General features: G+C 37.9%; 1 long non-coding RNA gene across 1 annotated transcript; it reads left to right on the forward strand.

The window, feature by feature from the left end:
* Window positions 1-273: 273 nt before the first annotated feature.
* On the forward strand, window positions 274-1056 carry LOC111596672. The gene is made up of 3 exons (XR_002751264.2): window positions 274-644; window positions 697-926; window positions 985-1056. It is a non-coding gene; the product is annotated as an uncharacterized LOC111596672 (long non-coding RNA).
* The last annotated feature ends 20592 nt before the right edge of the window (window positions 1057-21648 follow it).

Genomic DNA, 21648 nt, shown 5'->3' on the forward strand with positions numbered 1-21648 from the left:
CATCGATTGAATCTGCTTGCTTTAAATTTAAATTTCATTTAATTTTGTCTCACAAACCAGATTTGCAGTAATAAAAGGTGAAGCCGGCATCAATTGTTGAGAATGTCACTTGAATTGTTTTTAGCTGAGGCTCTGATCGAATGCGGAATAATTTCAAATCATTTTCTTAAGAGATTTAAGCAGCAAGATTAATGCAAAATGTATTCAAGCTAAAAACAAACTCAATAGATGTAAAGATTTTTTTTCGAAACCTCGACTTTGGTTCATGTTTCACATTTGAAGTCATTCTAAAAAATTAATTCTTTTTTTTTGTCATTGCATAGAGCTCTGCTTGTCACAATAATTAAACAATAAAATTCAGCTACCTGATAACCTCAACCTCAACATATATCCCATATCGAGCCAGAGTAATTCACATCATAATAATTTATAAAGCAACAATAGTCAATTTTAATTGCAATAAATAATTGCAGCTGCATTTGGCAGGCGAATAGAAAATGTTTCTAAATCATAGTCACGCTGGTCGCAAATCAAAAACAGACAAAGAGCTTGCATCATTTAAAGCTGGATAAATAATTGAATCGCATGGCTAAAAATCTGTAAATGCAATGCCAGTGGGCTGGGAGCATAATAAAGAGCAATTGGTAAGGCTGTGGTGTTAATATTATTTGATGTTAATTAAAATATGGTTAACAGCTAATGGCAAATGCAAATTTGACTTTTGTCCCGATGCAGTCAGCTATTCGACCTCGTTATAACAGCCAGCAGTAGCAGCAGCAGCAACCGTTGACCACATGGCTTTCAACAATTGTGGCTGCCACCAGCTACTGCCCAGCCCAGCTCTCTATCAACACTTTTGTGAAATTCAGCATTTTTGAAAAGTTGCCATAAGTCTGAAACGGGGTAAAATGGCTTTTTCATGAACTGTGAGTAGACATCTCTATTTATCTATCTATGATTTATATATGTACTTAATCGGAACAGTGTGATGACGTTTCTAAGCCTGCCCATTCAGTTTCTCTCTCTCCTCCTCACTCTATATTTCCCAGCTGTGATCGTACAAGAATTGAATGCAGATTATACTAAATTCTGATTTTATAGTTTGGTATTTATAACTATATCAAGTGACTTTACTGAAGTATTGTAATAAAACTTCGATTTTACATAGAAAATATACTAAATATTTATTTTTCGCTTAGAAAGTGTGTTAGACTTTGGTATACTTTCTATGCTGAAACGTAAATGAAAGAGCTAGAAAACTGCATCTCAGCACATACTCTCTATCAGTTTATAGGGCACATAATCTTCGGCTTTCTCCTATAATCATATTTTTTTTTTGCTCTTCTTTTCCCCTATTCAAAATGTGAACGCACGAGTTGTTGCCTTTGACGTTAATTTGTCAGCTCAGCGCTGCAGCGCGTATGTGAAATGCGAGCCTGCAAATAGCACAACAAGGTATACACAGAGTGTGTGTGTGCGTGTATGTGTGTGCGTGTATGTATGTGAGTTTCATTTATGCCGCATACGCTACGCTGAATCTTTTAACTCCAACTGCTAACCACTGACCGTAACTACGTTTAAACTTTTCGCTTTTGGCCTTTTAGCATACGCTTTTAGCCAATTCTATGGCAAATGCTTAACCAAAATGCCCAAAATTACAACTGTTAGCTATTAAATGGCCAGATATGACCATCAACAGACAAACTATAATGAAAGATAATTATCTGTATTAAGCGCCATTTCAAACGTTGAAGATTTTTAGCTTCAATTTCTGGCAAAATGCAGCTCTATATGAATAGAACTTTAAATACAAATTTAAGTTAATAATTGATTTATTGATATATTAAGACAGATACATTTAAGTATATAGAGCTGTGGTGTAGTCCGAGGTATAAACAAACTCATCTCAGTTCTTTGACAATTGCTTTAAGGTGGACCTTTTCATGATTCCAGATGCCTATGGGAGACACTTGAATAATCAAAAAAAAAGTTAATATAAAAATTTCAAATTTAATATAAATAATTTATTTTTATCTTATAAAACAGTAGAAAAGAAGCTAAGAAAAATTAAAAAATATAAAGAATAGAATTACAAATAAAAAGTTACATCTATAAAATTTGATATTATTTAAATAAATGAAATACAAAATCAGAGAGATCAGACCGTCAGTCAATCACTCTTGATATACGTCCGTGCGGCTGGGCTTATTAGGCTTTAAACGTAACTGCAGCCAACCTATCAACCTTTCGGCCTTTCGGCCTCTGCCTTTACCTTTGTGGGGGCGTGGCCGGAACAAACATTTGCACACAGCTCAGGCACGTTGTGTTTTTTTACTACATGTGTACTTTTGTGATTACATGAATTTTTAAAATGCGCGCACTCTCCCACACACACACTCACACGGAGTGGGCGTGGGCTGACATGAGAACTACATTAAAATAATTTATTTTAACGCATTTTTTTGTCATAACCCGATGGGAAAAAAAGCTCATTTCCTTTAATGATTTCATCTTGTACGCATGCTGTTTGGCCCGGTTTCTCTGGCTCTGGCTCTGGCTCTGTACTGGCCCGGCCTGGTTGTCTGCTCTCCACTGCTGAGTTCTGTTCGGCTTGTTGGCCTTGTTGTTGTTGTTGTCTGCTTGTTGTTCTTTGGGGCCAAAACGAGTGCAACGGCGTATGGCACGCACACAGGACGCATGGTTATTTCATTAAAATGGCCTTTTGTTGTTTGTAAATGTTGCTTATTATTAACGCTGCTATATCGCGTCCCTTTGAATAAGTATCTGTGTGCTGGAGCTGTAGCTGTAGCTGTAGCTGTAGCTGGTGCTGTAGCTGGAACTGTAGCTGTAGCTGTATCTGACAGCTACTGCATTTTTATGGCGCAAGACACAACATTTGCATTACCAGCCAGACAGCGGGACAGACAGATGGACAAACCGGGCAGCTACTGCTGCCTCTGCTGCTGCTTAATAAAGACTAATTGACTTTTGCGTAGCTTGAAGTACTACGGCAACTGGGACCCATCACAGATTGCCAATTATAACAAACAAAGGCTCAACGCATCAGCAGACTCGATAAACGAATTAACATTTAAATTAAGGCATATCAAATTGTTGTCCTGTTGTTGTTCTCTTGTTGTTGTTGCTGCTGAAATGTTTACACTGCATTTGTCAATCGCGCCAACAGCAAACTCGAGACAACTTACCAGCCAACACGAGCTGCCAGGCAACATCCGACTTGCATATCGCTTGCCATTGAAATTCATGCTAATTAATGCGTTAACTTTGGTGTCTGCATATGTAAATAGTTAGTTGCATTTAATTAGCCCAACTGCCCGTTGTCAATGCCTTGCAGCCGACCCAAGCTTAGCGTTTAATTCTCAGGTATTCTCTGCGACATCTGTGCAAATTGCACAATTTACATGTTAAATATTTAACTGCTTGTACTTTTCTCATAAGTAAAGTGTTAACACTGACTTTTAAATGTAATTTCCACTCAGCTTGTTGTGGTTTGAGTTTGTCTTTTCACATAAGATGACTGTAGAACGTTTGAGCTCTACGGCTTTTAATGTTTGGGCAATGTGTCGATCATTTATCAGTCATGCAATCCATCAGTCAGCCCATCCAATCACTTAGAAACTTCTTTAATTAGTCAATTAGTCAGTCTATCAATCAGGCCATGTGTTCATGCATTCCTTCACTTAGTGAGTTCATTCAATCACTTCTTCAATCAGCTTTTCAATCAGTTAACTATTGATTCTTTCAATCATTTCATATCTTGCTAATCAATCAGTTAATAAGTACATTAGTTGGTTAGTCAATCAGTCAGTCATTCAATCAATTAGTTAGTCAATCAGTCATTTTTTCCATACGCCTTTAAGTGAATTAATTATACAATACATCAATCAATAGTTTCCTCAGTAAGTCTCCCATTAATGAATGAGTCCATCATTCAATCTGTCTGTTTCTCTGCCAAGCAGTTAAGCAATCTTTCAATCAATCAATATTGAATTTGTAATATACAGCAAATTAGTAAGCTCTATCAATCAATGCCCATCTACTACAAGATTGCCCCATGATTGACGGTTGATTGTATTGATTGAGCAGACAATTAGTTGAGCATAAACTAAGAGCTTAGCTGAATCACATCTTATACAATATATAATTCCAAAGTCAATTAAGCCATGCATAGCTATCGCCAGAGAAGGGACGGAGGGAGAGAGCCACCTCAGTTTAATTTCAATTGTAGAGTTTATCTCAATGCTGAATGGCAGCGAAGCTCACATAGCCAAAAGTCTTCCATTATATTTATGGCCACAGTAATGCTGATAATAATAATGCAATTTAGACGCGAAAGCACATGGAATAATTAGACCCCAGAGTATTGACGTAACTAATGAATATAGCTATAAACTTAATAATGCTAATGCTAATGATGATGATGATGATGATGTGGATGCTGATGCTGCTAATGCTGATGTTAATGTTGAAGCTTAAGGCATATCTGAGTGGGCAACCGGACTAAGGTGGAGCAGAGCACAGCCTTTTGATGCTGATTGAGCCATAATAATAATAATGATAATGATGATAATGAAGCTGTTAATCATCATGATTCTGTGGCAGTTCAAGCCACTTTGACACACTCAAGCATAACTGTGCCTTTCAATGATGATTGAAACTTACGTAAAAATATTACGTATACGCCATGTTGAGCGGGAAAATTGTCGTTAGTCATTATTGTTGCTAGTTGCATATTAAGTTGCACCATAGCCGCATTAAGTGCATTCTTTAATTCCCGAGTTTATTTGTTAATTGCATTTGGCGAACGGAGCTTAAAATGTTGCGACACAAATATGTTAACGTAATATTTAAAATGCGTATAACAAGCAAATGGAATTATTCTGTATGGCCGAAGAGCTCTTAAGTAAATTACAATATATTTTGTATTAAATTACAATCAGGCCGCGCCCCCTCCCCGCGCTTGGCTGCTATCATTAATTTAATTACAATTTAAATTCAAAATAAACGGGATTTTAGGTAATGCGACGGCATTCAAAGCCAGCCAGCAATTGAATGTGGCATTTAAAATGGCATTAATAATGCATCAACACCTGGAATGCACGAGCAGCCACAAAAAATCAATGCACATTAATGTGGGCGACGGTGAAGATACCGTGTAAAAAGTTGTGTGTGCAGAAAACGAGATGAATATGAATATTAGGTGAATATTTTGATAAAGGATATGTGCTGGGAAGGATATGAAGAGAAAAAGGGACATTTTTGGTTTTACAGAGTATATGAAATTCAGTGTGAAGTTACCCTGTAGAGATTCCTGGATATAAAAAAAAATGAATATGAAAACTTTCATAAAGAACATGTGCTTGCTGAAACCCTCTACACTCTACACCCCCGCTTACAGGGTATATAAAACTCAGTAATAAAAGACTGTCAAGTGCTGTAGGTGAATGTGAAAATATCCTGTAAAGCAATTACCACTACCTCAAGCAAAGACCACATAGTGCTACCTTTAAACATTGACGCTGCAAACACCCATTACTTAACCAACTACAGGGTATTTACCTATATATGTGAAAGCACACAAAAACTATTGATAAATAATGAAAGCTGAAATGAAAACAGAACCAACTACATTTGAGCACACTTTTGCGTAAAAACTGACCTCAGCCACGCCCATAAATCAAATGCCAACTGCACGATAAATTTTTTGCTTGTTAATAATATTTATTGTTTTCATGCAAAGTACGCATACAATTAGCTCGTGTAAACAGGTGCGTCCCCGCCATAAATACATATATCGAGTATTCATTGAGACAAATTTCGAATTGAAATGGAATTGGAAATAAAATGTAAAGCGCACAAAGAAAAGCAATAGAAAAACGAAGCAGAAATAGAATAATGTATTTACAATTACAAAAAAAAAAGAGAAAATGTGCCGCAAATAACCTGCAAGAGCTGCCATGATTGTTTCATTATTCCACATAATTAGTTGGCAGCTGCGAGAGAAGCAGAGTGAGAGAGAGAGAGGGAGAGATGAGTGGAGAGCAGGTTGAGGGCTGTTTGAGTGAGGCCACAGCTGCTGCAGCCTGCTCTTAAATGCAAAATAATAATTCCAGCTCTGTCGCTGTGCTGGCATTTTTATTTTGTCATTTATTTTATGGCCGTCTGCCAGGGGGCAAAAACTTTCGGGCATGTTAATAGCACTCATAATTAAAAATTAAATGTTATAATTTCATGTGTGCAGCATGCAACATGCCGCAGCGCCTTGTTTTGCTCTGCAGTAAAGACATTCACACACACATAGACCAGCACACTAATACCAACTGGCAGCATTATGAAGAAACTTTCAATTGCAATTACTCCGCAAAAGCCTCTCATGCTCAACTCTTGTCCACAGTACAATTAACAACTGGACACGGCTTTTTCAGCCGAGTTAGCAGCAAAAAAAATAAAAATCGAGCTTACACAATGTTTGAGCAGCCGTTGAAGGCCAACTAAGTGCGGCTTATGGATCATGTTGGCCAGGCAATAAAAGTTGCCAACTACTTAACAACTTTTCTGTTGTTATGTACCGCATACAACGCCCTCGTCCTAGCCCTAACCCATGCCACAGAGTAGTTAGAAAAAATATAATAAAAAACCCCGTTCTAATTTAAATGTTATTTAAATGGATTTTTTGGCAAGTCAAGGACAGCAATAAGCTGGCCAGAAGACTGCGGCTTATGAGTGTACAAAACATGAAAAACATGTCCGACTGCTCGAGGCGGCCGTGTTCGACTAGCCCAAACCCGAGTAGACCTCTGAATCATTCTGTACTTTTTGTACACATACGCACACTGAGGCAACTACTTATACACATATCTTTAGAGACCACTGAATGTGAGAAATGGGTAACTATGCAAACACTTGGCCGCTATAAAACTTCCAGAGTGTTATCATTGCATTCAAATGAGCTTATAGCAAGAATATATTAGGTATACAAAATCAAAGTAATAATCTTTTCGCAATCTATTCATATATTCTATATACCTACATATTAATTTGCATGTCTCTAGGTCTTGATGGCTTTAAGCAATGCTCTGCAAGGCAAGTCAACTTATCGATATTTATCGATTTAATGGAATGAAATATCGAATAGAATTGAAGCTAGTACAGCTAACGGTATATGGGTTTATGGACTGATGGAGGGAAGGGTTGACGGACTGATGAGCGAATGGACGGACGGACGATCTTATGGACGGACAGTTGATCGAATAGAGAAACGGTGGAACGAACAGACAGAGGAATGGATGGACGGGCGGTTGAACTGACAAACGAACGGACGGACGTATGGACGGATGGACGAATAGGCCGCTGGAAGAGAGGGCAGACAGACGAATGGTTGGTCGGATCGTTAGACAGACAGTCGGACAGTCCGACAGATGAGTTAACGGACATGCCGCAGCTCATTTGCCTGATCAAGTATACATCGACACTCTCTGAATTATGCCACGCCTGCTTCTAGCTACCAAATAAATTACATAAGCCATATTATACGCCTTACACCCTTTTTTTTTTTTCAATGAATAGTTCAAACGTCGTCCTTACAGCATTCAACCCACTCGACGCCTTTCTCTCTTCCTCCGAGCGCTAGTTTGCCGAAGAGTTAATGCAAGGCATTATTTATAAATAATTAAATATGAAGTGCAATGAAAGTTTTAATAAAGAATTGTGCGCATGCATTTACTGGAATGCTTTCAGCTGAATTTTAAAATGATTTTTAAATTGTTGCTCGCTGAATAATTGGTGTTGAAGGAGACGACGGCGGCCGGTCGTCAGGCAGCTGGGAAAACCAAAAGTCAATCAGTCGCTTTACGGACTACAGTAAGCCATTCAATGTATCTGCGGACTGAGGCGCTTATTTAATTAATTACTCGTGTGAGTGAGAGAGCGCGAAACAAATGGCAAGTGACAGCAATATGCATAAACCAATGCAAGCCCAATCCCAATCCCAATGCCAATACCCAATCCAAGCTCGAGCTGGAACAAGCAATGCAAAAAGCCGAGTAATTATTTTACACTTCACGCGCTGTTGTCGTTCATTTTGATGAAGTTTTTTGTAGCACGTGCCGGGCGGCATAACTTACTTAATTGTCGTCGGCTGATTAAATGAAATCAAAACCGAGAGCCCAGCCCCGGGGCTTAACTTTAATATGGCCGATATAAATGCACGCATCAATTGCGCCCGCTTCTCCTTGGCCGCCTGTCAGGCGGCATCCATCGAGCCATCGATTTGGGACAGGGGCTTGGGTCATTTATCAATATATGTAGATTTCACGCCAGACCCCGCCTTCATTTGACTGTTAAAGTTCAATGGGCCAGTCCGCACACACTTGTGTATAAGCTGCGTAATTTTTGCACACACGCACACACAGATAAATTGACTGATGTGTTGTGGGTGCCGTTCCACTGTCTGTCCAGCTGTCCAGCTGTCTGTCAGTGTGATATATGCGTCTGTCTGAAAAAGTGTCGGCAGACAGTGCCAGCCAAATATACATACACACACAGCCACACACACTGGGCCATACATTGTTCAGCTCTTCCTCCTTCAGCTCTTTCACGCTCGCTTTCATTTTGGCTTTTTTTGCCACTGGCATTTGGCATTTTTCTTTAAATAAAAGTGCACCACGAGCTACTTCCGGCGTGGCACTCAGCGTCAGACTTCAGACAAAACCGTAATGGCATCAATTTCCGCCTGCCCAAAATTCAAATTCGTCCTGTAGGTGTCATGGCAATATCGATTCCGCTATTCCTTATTAGCTTTGCGCAAAGTGGTTCCTATTTCACAGTCAATCGAGTGGCCGGAGCTCCTGTTCCTGACTCCTGTTAGCCTGCCCGCCGCTCCGCAGGCAGCCAATGCACAACATCTTGCCAGCCAATCACATTTCCCATCTTCGGATATCAGTTGCTCTTTAAGCCACTTCAATTTACACACAGCAGGTGAGATATGTAAATATATAAGCATCGAGTTCCCCTTCGGCCGAACAACATTTGATGTATGAAAATATTGAGATTAGGAGTATTTAATAAACACATTGAGTCAAGTTTAATGTTATTTAGATGAGATATCTGTTTTCAAGGATTCCCAGTCAACAGCTTAACTATGAGCAGTCTCAGAGTTAAAGCCAGCTTTTTTCTTGTCTTTAGCTTGTCAAAGACTCTTAACAACTTAAGTGAAATTTCAAATGCATCAACTATGAAACAAAATTCAATCAAAAATTCAAGTTCTTGTCAATTTTATTACATTTTGTTCTAAATATAAAAGCCTTTGAAAACTATTTACAAATAACTAAAATATATAGGAAATATAATCAAAAGAAAACCCAATTAAAATCGATAGACACAAAATACGAACCAAAATCCATTTCAATTAAGACTCGACCAATGTCAGCAGCTCTTGCATATAATAAAATTATTTTGCCTTAAAATCGAGCTTTAATATGCAATGTTTTATAACTAATATGTAAGCGTGTCGAGTATGGCAATTTGCCATATTTCAAACGCATAAATCTTTCAGGCGCAAATAAATCGAAAGCAATGCAGTTGGCCCTGTTCAAGTACGGTCTCTCTCGACTCCCCTGAGTGTGCCTAGGCAGGCTGCTTGCCATTGTAACCACTCGAAAATGTCAATGACAATGATGATGAACTGCAAAATAGAGCGCTGACAGCTGCAACGAGACACAAACTAGATGGATAGATGGATGCCTGCATATAGAAAATGTGCCACAAGGCAGCTACACACACACGCACACACACTTACACACACACACTTATACATAGAAAGAGAGTGAGAGAGCCTTCCAATGCCAATGCATGTGGCATAATTTCAAATATGGCGCTCCACAAATACTTTGGACTGGTTGAATGCTCCACTGGCTCAACTGCTGACTCTTCCGGCTCCTCTGACTGCTCCGACTCCTCTGACTCGTCTGCCTGTCTGGCTAGCTAGCTTTGGCTGTGCTGGATGACAGTTTGATTTGTTGTCAGTGGGCATACAATTGACGTCTGATGGATGGTGTTCTACATTGTTGGGACATTTTACGAGCATGAAGCTGCGCCAAGCGCAAATTCCTATTTCGAGTGCCCTTTTGCTTTCTCAATGGCTATTATTTTAATTACTTCGAGACAAACTCGCATTGCAACATTTATGTGCCAACTGGCAGCAGCCTCAGCTTACTCAAATCCTTTTCAGTTCAATTTTAAGCTTTCTACTGATTTACAAATTACTTCAAATAGTTTTCATTACTCTATTTTAAGCTTGTTGCTGCATGAGTTACATATACAACTAGCTGATTTCAATTTATATAATTTCTAAAGACATCGCTTACCATCTAAGATTTAGTTATGTTTAAGTATGTATAGTAAGTATATGTATACAGAATATATATCTGGTTGAAGACAGCAAGCTGAGCTGATATAGCCGAGACCGCCAATCCGCCCGGTCGGCTAAGAGACTGTCCATCCGTAAGAAGGTAGCAGCTCGAAAATTATATAAAATATATTTTTCTTACATAAAGTTTCAAAAAGTCAGGGTATCTCCTAGTCAAGCACTCCCGACTTGACCACTCTTACTTGTTCTAAAGACTTGAAATGAATGCAGAATTAATTTTTCTTGTCTCATTTTGATCTCAATGCCCTAATATGGCGAATATTCGATATTTTGATTTAATTCTTCACGATATTTCCTAGTCGGTTACCCTTAACCTGCGCACTCTTTATTGTTTCCCAAAGTTTGGGACTTGAAATAAATATAAAATATATTTTTACATTAAATTTTGTTTTAATAACTCATTCCATTTCCTTAGGATCCATATTAATCGATAATTTGATTTAGTTTTTTAAAGATGCAGGTATCTCCAAGTCGGGCATCTCTGAGCAGCACGTTCTTCATTGTTCTCCAATGAAAAGTTGATTTGTTTTAAAACTTATGTTCACACAACTTCACAAGTTATAGCTTCAGCATTCGCCCACTTATTCATTAGTCTGCCGTTAAGCACAGCTTCCTTTAAAAGACAATTTCTATAAAGTTTTATTATGAATATATTTTTATATACCAGTTGCAGTATTTCAGTTATTTCTTAATTATTTTCTTATAATTTGTCTGTTGTGTTAAAATTATAAATAAGTAATTATTTTTTTTTATGTAATTTCTTTATTTCTTTGCCTTTGGCCCTATGCTGTCACCAAATTCCCAGCTTTCCTTCTCTCTCTGCGCGCAAGGCTGCTTATTTAATAATATTTGCAAAAACTTTTTGCTACTTACACCAAGTTATAGCCAGCTTGCAACTAACTTCCTTGCTCCCTGCATCTCGTTAGGTAATTTTGCGAAAAAAAAAACATGCACAAAATGGAAACGTAAAGAGAGAAGGGAAATGTAGAAGTTTTGTGCATGGGCAAAAGTTTTTTGTTTAAATAAAAAATGAGACAAAGTCTGCAGAAGTGACGAGTGCCAAAGGAAGCGCCGCACGAATTCGACTCGACTCGAGAGTCATGAGGAAAAACTACTATAAATGCATAAATAAAACAAGCGGCAGTTTTTCCACTATTTCCACATTGTTTCCAACCATATTTTACGTGCCCACGACTGCACCTGAGCCTCCAAACAAACTTTCTTCGTTATGACAACTTTCCCAGATACCCCAAACAAGCGGAAACTTTTGTCTACGGCAATTCGTGGAGCCAAAGACGGAATCAAACTGCTGCAAACACCAACTAAAAAAAAGAAATGATCATGACAATTGCAACTGAAATGTACTCCATGTACGCCATGCTTACCTGTCCCTAGCCACCTGCTATACTCAGTCTAAAAACTTTCACATAAAATTCAATTTGATTTCTTTGGAGAAATCGTATGTAAGCGATTCGCATATCGATCTATCTTAGTCTAGAAGTCTTTTAAGTTGGAATTGAATTTGATTTGTATTGGAAAGCCTATGCTGAAGCAGTCACTAGAGCCAAGTTTATATGGCTTTGTATGGGCTAGTCGAAAGCAGTTGGGAAAGTTACTTACAAGACTTTCAAGCTATCGCAAATGTAGCTGGTCTAAGTCAATTGGTATGATTTGAATAAAGAATTCTTTGTGGTAGTTAAATTTTAAATACTAATAATTTAGAAATTAAATTGAAAGTCCTTAACATTTTTTTAGATTTTTGCTTGAATTCTTATAGATTATAAAACAGTTTATCTAATAATATTTTAATATACAATAAGACATTTATTTATATTTTACTTATATTTATATTTATATATTTATACCAATTCAATCAACAAATTTCGATAAGCCAATTCGCTTTATTAAAATTTTGTTTAGCACATTATCAAATTCCTATAAAGTTTTTAATACTTCAGCTCTAAGCCTCCATTTAAATAGAGAATTAATTTGTAAAGAACGTGAATCTTAATATTTTTTTGAAGAATTTCACGCCCAGCTCCAGCTCGAATTTGTTTGTTTTCCATAAAATTGGCAGTTGGGTGAAACGTGTAAATGTTTTGTTGCCAAGCATAAAAACATGTACGTTAAAAATAAATGGGTTGCAAGGAGCAAAAGGCAAGGAGCAAGGGGCACAGACTTCGACAAGGAATTAGCTTAGGTTGGGGGGCTTTTGATGGTCCGGAAGGATATTCAAGGCTTTGAACGCGCCTTGGCCCCATTCGTCGTCTAATTAGCTATGCAAAAATTTGTGCTGTAAACAAAGTTAATTCAGTTAAATGTTTGTGTTTCGGCATGCGCGCGTTGATTAGCCTCGCCCGCCTTGGGATTGCATATATCATTGGACTGTAAAGGAATTGTGTGGAGTCTGAGGTGGGCGGCGAGCACAGTGTTCAGACTCTGCAGGTCGTGCCTGTCTTGTATTTCACTTGCTTTGTTGTCGAATGTTGTTTGTTGTTTCGGTTTGTTGTTTGAGTTTTGTACTTGCGTGTAAACATGCATGATTAAGTTGCCAGCGAGCGAAAGAAAGGCGCATAATTTGCATAAACCGAGAGAGCCGGGCCTAATGAGAGCCAGCTACAGTGGCTAATGGTTGTGTGACAGCGCCCCCACCTCGCTCATAGCTTATCGCTCTTTCACACTTTTTAGCCAGCTGCCAGGGTTTGCCAACAGCTTGCCCTGCCAACTGTCCTGCTGACCCCGCAGCTGTGTTGGGGCTGGCTCCACGCTACATTTTTTTTCTCTCGCACACACGTGTAAATTATGACGCGAGTCTGTTATTTTACTTTCCTGTGGACCACAGCACATATTTCTTACGCACACACACACAGGCACACACGCATGTGCGGGCATTTGTGGGAGCTTTGCCAAAAATGAAGTAAATCTTCACTTGGCTCTGTCGACTTTTGCGCTGAGGCGCATTTTTTTTACAGTTTCCATTGCCAAAAAGTTCTCAATTACCGTGATTGTGTCCTGTAGGTGTCTCTCTCTCACTGTGTGTGTATAAAAGTGGGTTTGTGTATTCCACAAGGCACACTTTAAGCAGCTCAAGTTTTATATAGCTGCTCGATTTGTGTTTTTGGCATTCGTAAATCAACTAAAGTCCCAGCAGACGAGCTTAAGAGTGAACCCAAACAAAAATATGTATACATATACTTCAGCTCGTATATAGTATATGTAAAGTAATAGTCATAAAAAGAAAGCAAATCAATAGCCAAGCGGCGCGGTCTTAGCTGTTTTGCACTGTCACAATGTCGCATTTTATCGAATTGTCACGGAATTTGAATGACTCTGGCAGTTGCATGCAACAATACGTGGCAGCAAGCAGCTATACAAATTTCAGCGAAATGCCAGCCATGTGCCAAATGCAACAATGAGCAGCAACAACAACAACATATTGCACAGGAGCAACGCGTGGCAAAGCAGCTGCGGGAATAATATCGCGCCACCTGCTGCTGCCCCCACAGTGCAGCTGCCAATGTGTGTGTGCTGGTGTGTGTGTGAGTGTGTGTGTCTATGTGTGTTGATGTGTAAGCTATCCTTGAAGCCAAACAGCGAGACAAACTGAAGTTGGCAATATGCAACCACTCAGGCTTCATTCTCTCAAAATGTGCGCTTCACTCACAAGAAGTAAATAAATAAAGAGAAATATATTGTATAAGAAATGCAACGAATTTTAAATGCTCTAACAGCAAGTACATGGAAATGACTAGATAGAAAAAGAGAGCGAGAGAGAGAGAAAGAGAAAGCAAGAAAGAGAAAGAGAGAGAGGGCAAGAAAGAGAGAGACAAATATATATTAAGCAATTTCTAAAAATATTTTTATAAAATTAAATTAGTTTAAGGAATTTCTAATAATTTATTTTTAATATTTTTATTTCATATTTTTTTATCGAGTTTTTGCTGAAAAACTTGGAGTAACTTAATGCATTTTTAATAATAAAAGTTGTAATATAGAAATTAAATTTATTTAATGACATTATTTAATATTTCATTTATATATTTTTTATAAATTTGTTACTTTAAAAGTTAAATGAGTTTAATCAATTTCTAAAAATTTATATTAATAATTTAAAGTTCATTTTTTTATCAATTTTTTACAAAAAAATTATTAATTTAAGATATTTCTTAAAAGCATTCATTTCAAATTTTTATTTCATTTTTATCATAATTTTTTAACAACACAAAATAAATTGTTTAATATTGAATTTTATATATTTAAGAAACATTTTTCTTTAACTGTTATTTAAATTAAAGAAAAATATTTTAATTTGGAAGAAAAATCTTTTTTGAATTATTAATAAAATAAATAAATAAATTTTCAGAATAAGTTTAAAAAATTAAGACATATTCGAGAACATGACCATAAAAAATGATAAATGAAGCTGGATAATTAAAGATTAAGAAAACATTTTCAAGCAACTGTGAATAGCCAGATACTTAAGTATTATTGATATTCAAAGTATACTTAAGAAAATAATGCATTTTAATTATATAATAAGATATAAATATAGATCAAAGTATTCAAAATTCTACAAACTAATTTCTTAACAAAAGCTTGTATTTCAGTTATGTGGCAAGCCCCAGCTCCACTTATGGCAGCTAACGCAAAAAAAGGGCATAACAAGCCAAAGTCTTTTCTAGGAGATTTATGTGCACAATGGACAGGACGAGCATAAGCAATGGCAACAGCAGCGACAAGAGCAATGCCAATGGCAATGCAAATGCAGACAAATGTAAAATAATACGTGACAATAGTGCTGCCAATGGCAGCGCTGATTAGACTGCTTTATTTATGGTCGCTGCTACATGGCCACAGCTGTGTCAGGCGAGGAGTTCTCAAATATCAATTATGGGGAAAACAGTTTTCGTTCCTTTGGTAATTAGAGCAGAGCCTAAAAGATGTGGCCTTAGTTCAAGCTGTTCAACATTCTGTGATGTATTTAAAGTCAATTTGTAGTTAACATTAGGAAATTTACTTAGCTGCCGCAAGTTAAGCTACAAAACTTTTAAGTAACAAATTTCTGTGAGGCTCTTGAGCAGCCTAATGAACCGTATGCTTGAGTTACAGATACAGCCAACATGTGTGCGTGTGTGTATGTCGGTGTGTGTGGGTTAGCAAAGTAAATATTATTTGATGCAATCGTAGAGATGTGTTGAAAAACATTTTCCAGGTTGCTTCTGTGGCTGAGACAGAGCCGCACTCAGTTTGTGTTTTTGCATAAAATATTTACAAAGTTGTTGTTGCTGTGCGTGTGTGCGTCTGTGTGTGTGTGACAGTGGCTTTCGCTGAGTCCAATTTAGCCAAATGTACAAGCGGCATTTGCAGCTCAACTGTGTGTCCTGCGAGTTGCTGATGTTTCCTTTTGCTCTGCAGCCACCTTGATGCTCACACTTTTTTTTGTTGTTGCTGTTGAGGGTTTTTTGCTCGTTTTTATTACTTTAGGTTTATTTAGGCATTGGACGTGTGGAGAGTGGGCAGTGTGCACCACATCAAAGCGTAGCACGTGCCACGCATGACTGGCAGTGGCAAAAAGTACAGCCAAAATGCCAGCAGCAACAACAACGAGCTCAGACAAGCTCCAATTGCAGCGCACAGAATGACCACAAAACATGCAGTCGGCTGGCCAAGAGTGCAACAGCAACAACACCAACAGCAGCAACACCAAAAAAAAAAAAAAAGCCAGCTAGTCGTAAGGCAACAGCAGTGGCAACTGTAAATCAACTGCTGCCCTGTTGGCCAGTGTACGTATGTGAATTTGTAATCTAAACTTTTGTTGCTTGACTTTTTTCTTTTCCATTTCTCGTTTCGTTCTCCTTTTTGTATTTTCATCAACGTTGGCAACAGGAAACGGAAATTGCTGCTGTTGGCCCATTGACAAAAACACGACACTTGCACCTCAAGTTGCCAGCAACTTTCAACTTGATTTTACAGCCCAACAACAACCACGTGTAAACAACAACAGCAGCAACAGCAGCAGCAGCAACAGCAGCAACATTTCAGGTTTGTGCAATTGCTTACAGTTTTGTCGCTGCTCATTCAATGTGACCATGATTGCACAGCTCTCTGCTCTCCCTGCCTCTCTGTTGGTGTGTTGCTTATTGGGCCATTGATTAAGCGTAACCCCGGCTGGACAGTGCTTACCACCCACAGCCGCCAATCGCTTGACTCAATCAAAGCGCAGGGCGCCAAGGCTAAAAGTTTCCGTTTCGATTTTAACCTGCAGTTTGCATTCTTTATGACTGAACCGACCACTTTTTCAATTTGTTTTGTTCACTACCCCGTTAGCCAGCTAAAAATGGGCATATTGGCTGGCGGGCAGCTATGTATTGTGGACATGCCTTGCTAGATAGCACATAAGCTGTCAAAGGTACAGATCTGTAGTCTATATATAGCCTATATAACAGCTAGAATCGAAGCAGACTCCGTTTTCTACAGCTAGTCGAAGACTTCTCTGCTCTACTCAAGCTTTCTAGCTGTAGCTGAACATCAAACAGAGCATGGCGCAGCTGTTGACAGTTGAGGCTTCGCCTTGTTTATTGTTGCATACTTTTCAGGGCTTTTGTTTTAGTGCGGCTTTTGTTGCGTGCTCGACTGCTGCTGCTGCTGCTGCTGCTGCTGTTGGTGCCTTAAATGTTTAATGCAAATTGATTTGCAGTTCTTCTATGCTTTAAGTTGGCTGGCTGCATTAGAGCCGAGCTGAAAGCCCCAAAGCGAAACTATTTCGCAACTTGTTACCTGATTTTATGGAGCAGCCAAACAGCAAGAGGCGACACAGCCGCCAGACACGAATTCTCTAGCCACACGCCCACTACATGCAGGTTGCACCGAACACACAAGAAGAAAAAAATGCATGAAAAAAGGATCTGATAAAGAAGGAGTGAAAAGAGTGAAAAGGGGCCATGGCATTGCCAGTTGGCTGCACAATTTCCGCGGGTTACTTGGCGGCGCACAAAAATTTTTAACTTAAATTACTTTTCGTAATAACTTTATTTTGTAATTTACGTAAGTAGAAGTAACATTTATGCAGCTGCATAAACCTCCAGCCATGCCAAAGTAGCTTTCAAACTATGACGGCGCACGTAAAAAACTTCTCAAACAGTTTAAATATCCTCGCAAATTTGCTAAGAAACGCTGAAAATGAGGCTAGGCAGCAACTGGCAACTGGCAACTGGCAACTGGAATATGCTGGCTGCGACTTTGCATTACATTAGCCCCGGCCATCAACTTCTTTTGCCGTGGCCCCCAAAAAATTTAAAAACTACTCTGCATATGGTAATAACAAAAGTTTCGCGCTGATCTTGCAATACCAACAAGTCAAGGCGAACAAAAAAAAAAACAACATTTTAACTATATAAATTTGATGCTATGTAGAAATAATAGATATGACATTCAGTTTGTATGTTAAGCGAGAGTAGGGCACAGCGGAAGCTGCTTATGCTTTTAGTAGCACAAAAAGTTGCTGCATACACATATGAAAACCATGAAAATCGCAGAGAAAGGCGCTAAGTAAAACTTGTTTTCAACTGGAAGAGCGTAGGTGCATAAGTGAGAAAGCATAATTGAGAGTTAAGTAAATGTTTTTGAACAATTAAATACACGCCTGAAAGACTTAATTAAAACTATGAAAATTGCATAGAGAGGCGATTTCTTGGAGTGTGAATGGGAAAGTAGAATAGATGAGATGAGATACTTATATACTTAGATTGATTGAGTGAATGAAGAATAAAAGAGAGGTAAGGTAAAAAAATGTCAAAAATTTCTAATCTAAAAATATTATGATAATAATATGGCATATCAAAAAAGGTTGAAGACTAAAAGAAATTTCTGAATATAATTTTAATTTCTTAAAACAATTTTGCTTTGATTTTTGACTGTATTATGAAGAACAACAACAAGAACAAGAACAACAGGCTTAAATGGAATACGATACGATTGTGTGTTGCATGTAGCTGTTGTCGTTTGCTATGTTTACTGAATGTTTGCGAAAACACTTGTCCTTGCGTCAAGCCATTTGCATATGCGAAAAGCACAGCGAAAGCCACACGGCCAAAGAAACAACAAAGCAACACACTTTACCTCAATGCACACGGCAAAGTGCGGCATACTTTGCGGCGCTTAGCATATGAACCAAATATGGCTGTGACTGTGTGTGTGTGTGTGTGGGGGGGGGTGTTACAGGTTATTCGCTCGTCTGACATACAAATCATTTTGTCGAGTGACTGAGCAACGCTGTAATGTTAGCTGCAAAAGAAAAGTAAAAACCAACTTGAAATGGAAATGTGTCTTAAGCATAGTGGCACAAGCCAAGACAAAGGCATGCCACATGCAGCTAACCTTTAAATGGTTTTACCAGCACACACACATATACATTTGGTGGGCGTATTTGCATTTTAATTATTGTGTACAACAAATTTGGTTGCGAGTCAGTCAAGCAAACGGCAATCGCTTTGACAATCAATCAATAAATCAAAAGACTTTGAACACATTTGCCCTGCACTCGATTTGCCAATCAGTGACTGGTGGGCGGTGGGCGGTGGGCGTCGTCTCTTAGATGTGGGCTCCAATTATGCTCAAGAGGGACTCAAGCTCAGACGCGTCTTCGGGGCGTGTCAAGCAAGCAGCAAAACGGCAGCAGCACAAGAAGAAAAAGCATCAGCAGCTGAAAAAGATGAGCCAAGTGAAATGTGTAAAATGCAAAAAACTCATTGATGACTGAATGCAGCAGCAACGACAGCAGCAGAGGCAGCAGCAGCAGCAGCGGCAGTGGCAGCGACAGCGACAGCAACTGCATTCCTTTTTTTCTTTCTCTTCTGCTCTTTGTCTCAATCTCAATAACGAAATGCAAATATGTAAAAAAGCGAAAGCAAATACACACATCTAGAAAAGGACATAGGAGATCGAATAGCACCACAACGGCAAGCCATGGCAAGCAGAGCTGCCAAATGCTCAGCAAAGCTGCGTAAAAAACTTCAAATGCCTTTGTATTCGAGCTAAATGCGAATGGTGAATACTCTGTTCAGGTCGTGATAAGGCATTGATATCAAGTCAAGCGTCAGCTATGAATTGATTAGGCATTCATTTAAACCTAGCCTTTAATGTTCCTATTGGAGTCAAATGTTAGATTCTTATTGGAGTCATCTCCAACTAGACTATGAAGTAGAGCATTTCTTTGCGAATCTTGACTCTGTGAATTGTTGTTAGCTTTATATTACAACTAATTATAGCTTATTGTAATACTTAGACTCTCATAAGAGTCAAATAAACTCCAATTGGAAAGCTTAGCTAGATTTGCCTCATGCAAGATATGCAATAAAATCGTGAAGTGAACCATAATATGAGCTATAAATAGTTGGTATTGTTTACTATTGGTGATAGCAAAAAAATGTTATTTAATGAGCTGATCGTACTGTAAAATATGTCAGCTAATTTTGCCGAAAAATGTTTTATAACTTTTAGCTGCCACTTGGTATTATAAATTGAATTTTAATAGTTTAAAGTCTGCACTTTTATTGAAGCATAACTAAAATATATTTAAGTATATATATTTATATATATTTATATAAATATATACATATTTATTTATATTTATACACAATTGTATTACTACTTTATGCTTAACTTGCTCAAAATTGTTTACAGTTTTAGAATAAAGCGCAAAATAATTTCATAATAAGACTCCTTCACTCAACTAAGACAATTATCGCATTCAGTATATTAAATTTTATTCAGTTTCATTCTGTATTCAGTTAGTGTATGTAGAGTGCTGAAATGCTTGCCGCATGCCAAAGAAAATGGCGTTAGATGCAGCACGTAGAATTGCAAATTCAATTTCGATTCAATTGAGCATGTGTTTGCAGGCATATGTTGGCCTCTCACTCTCACTCTCACTCTCCCTCTCCCTCTCTCTGTGTTGATAAAGCATATGTCTGTCTGGTTGTCTGGTTGGCTGACTGTGTATATGAGTTGTTGTGGCATGCGGCTGGGCTTTGTTGCCCTGCTTGTTGCATTGTCACTGGAGCACTGTAAGCGATACGCTGACTCTCTAGCTATAGCTAACTCCCAGCACCAATTGGCCAGGGACTTGTTCACTAATGTTCACAACTAACTAAATTCATAAAACAACTAAGGCTTGCCCTGCTTTAAGCCGGCGCCACTAATGTGCAATGGCAATGGCAATTGACAGCAATTAATGCCAATTGCAGCTGATTAAAATTCTAATTTTTGCCAGCACTTACAGTTATTATATATGTGCGTGATATATATATATATTTTGACTGGGCAAATGTTAATTAGATTTTCGATTTTAGAAATTCGTATTTTCACAGCGCATTTCATTGAAATGGAAATGGAATGGAAATGGAAATGCGATGACAGCGCATGCATAAAATGCAGCTGCAAATCAGCAAATATTATTTCTATTTATATACACACGCCTAGCCACATATATAGTTGTGCAGGTGTGTATGTATATAAATGTAAAATTGCATTTAATAACTATCATTATTGTCACATTACATTATGTGCACAATGGCGCAAAAAGCTTTGTTGGCAGACAAATTTTGAAAGTATTAGAATATAATTAATATTATTGGAATATATATTAATAATTATCGAAAATATTTTCAGTGAACTTAAGCCTGATTGGCGGCTATTGATGTAATTAATGCAGATAGCTGGAGAGTTATTTTTTATTATATTTAAATGATATTAATTATATAGTTTATATGGAAAGGTGTCTAACTAATATACAATTGTAGTCTGTAATAAATATGCATAGAGCCTTTCAGAGTCTATAACTAGAATAGAGTTTGAGTTTGTATAAAATTAAATTGAGATATAGCAGCTTATGTTTTAGCACAGTTAAGAACAAAACTTTATGCTGAGCTGATTCTTTTGGCTTATAGAAACTTACTTAGGCTTAAACTTATTTTTGATTTCTTATTTATTTTATTTTTAATGTAAGAATTGTAAATTTGTAATGTAAACGAAGAGCGACGCCTTTAATTTAAAATTCCTATTCAATAAATTATGTCTCTTGTGATGTTTTCTCATGGGATGTAATTTAAGCTATTAGGGCACAAGTATTTTTTCGTACGTCTCAACACTCAAAGGTGTTGGCGTTGGGACCGATCGCAAATTCCTCAATGCTCTTTCAAGGG

Source organism: Drosophila hydei, unplaced genomic scaffold (assembly GCF_003285905.1).
Source record: "Drosophila hydei strain 15085-1641.00,03,60 unplaced genomic scaffold, DhydRS2 tig00008119-arrow-pilon, whole genome shotgun sequence".
NCBI classification, from domain to species: Eukaryota; Metazoa; Arthropoda; class Insecta; order Diptera; family Drosophilidae; genus Drosophila; species Drosophila hydei.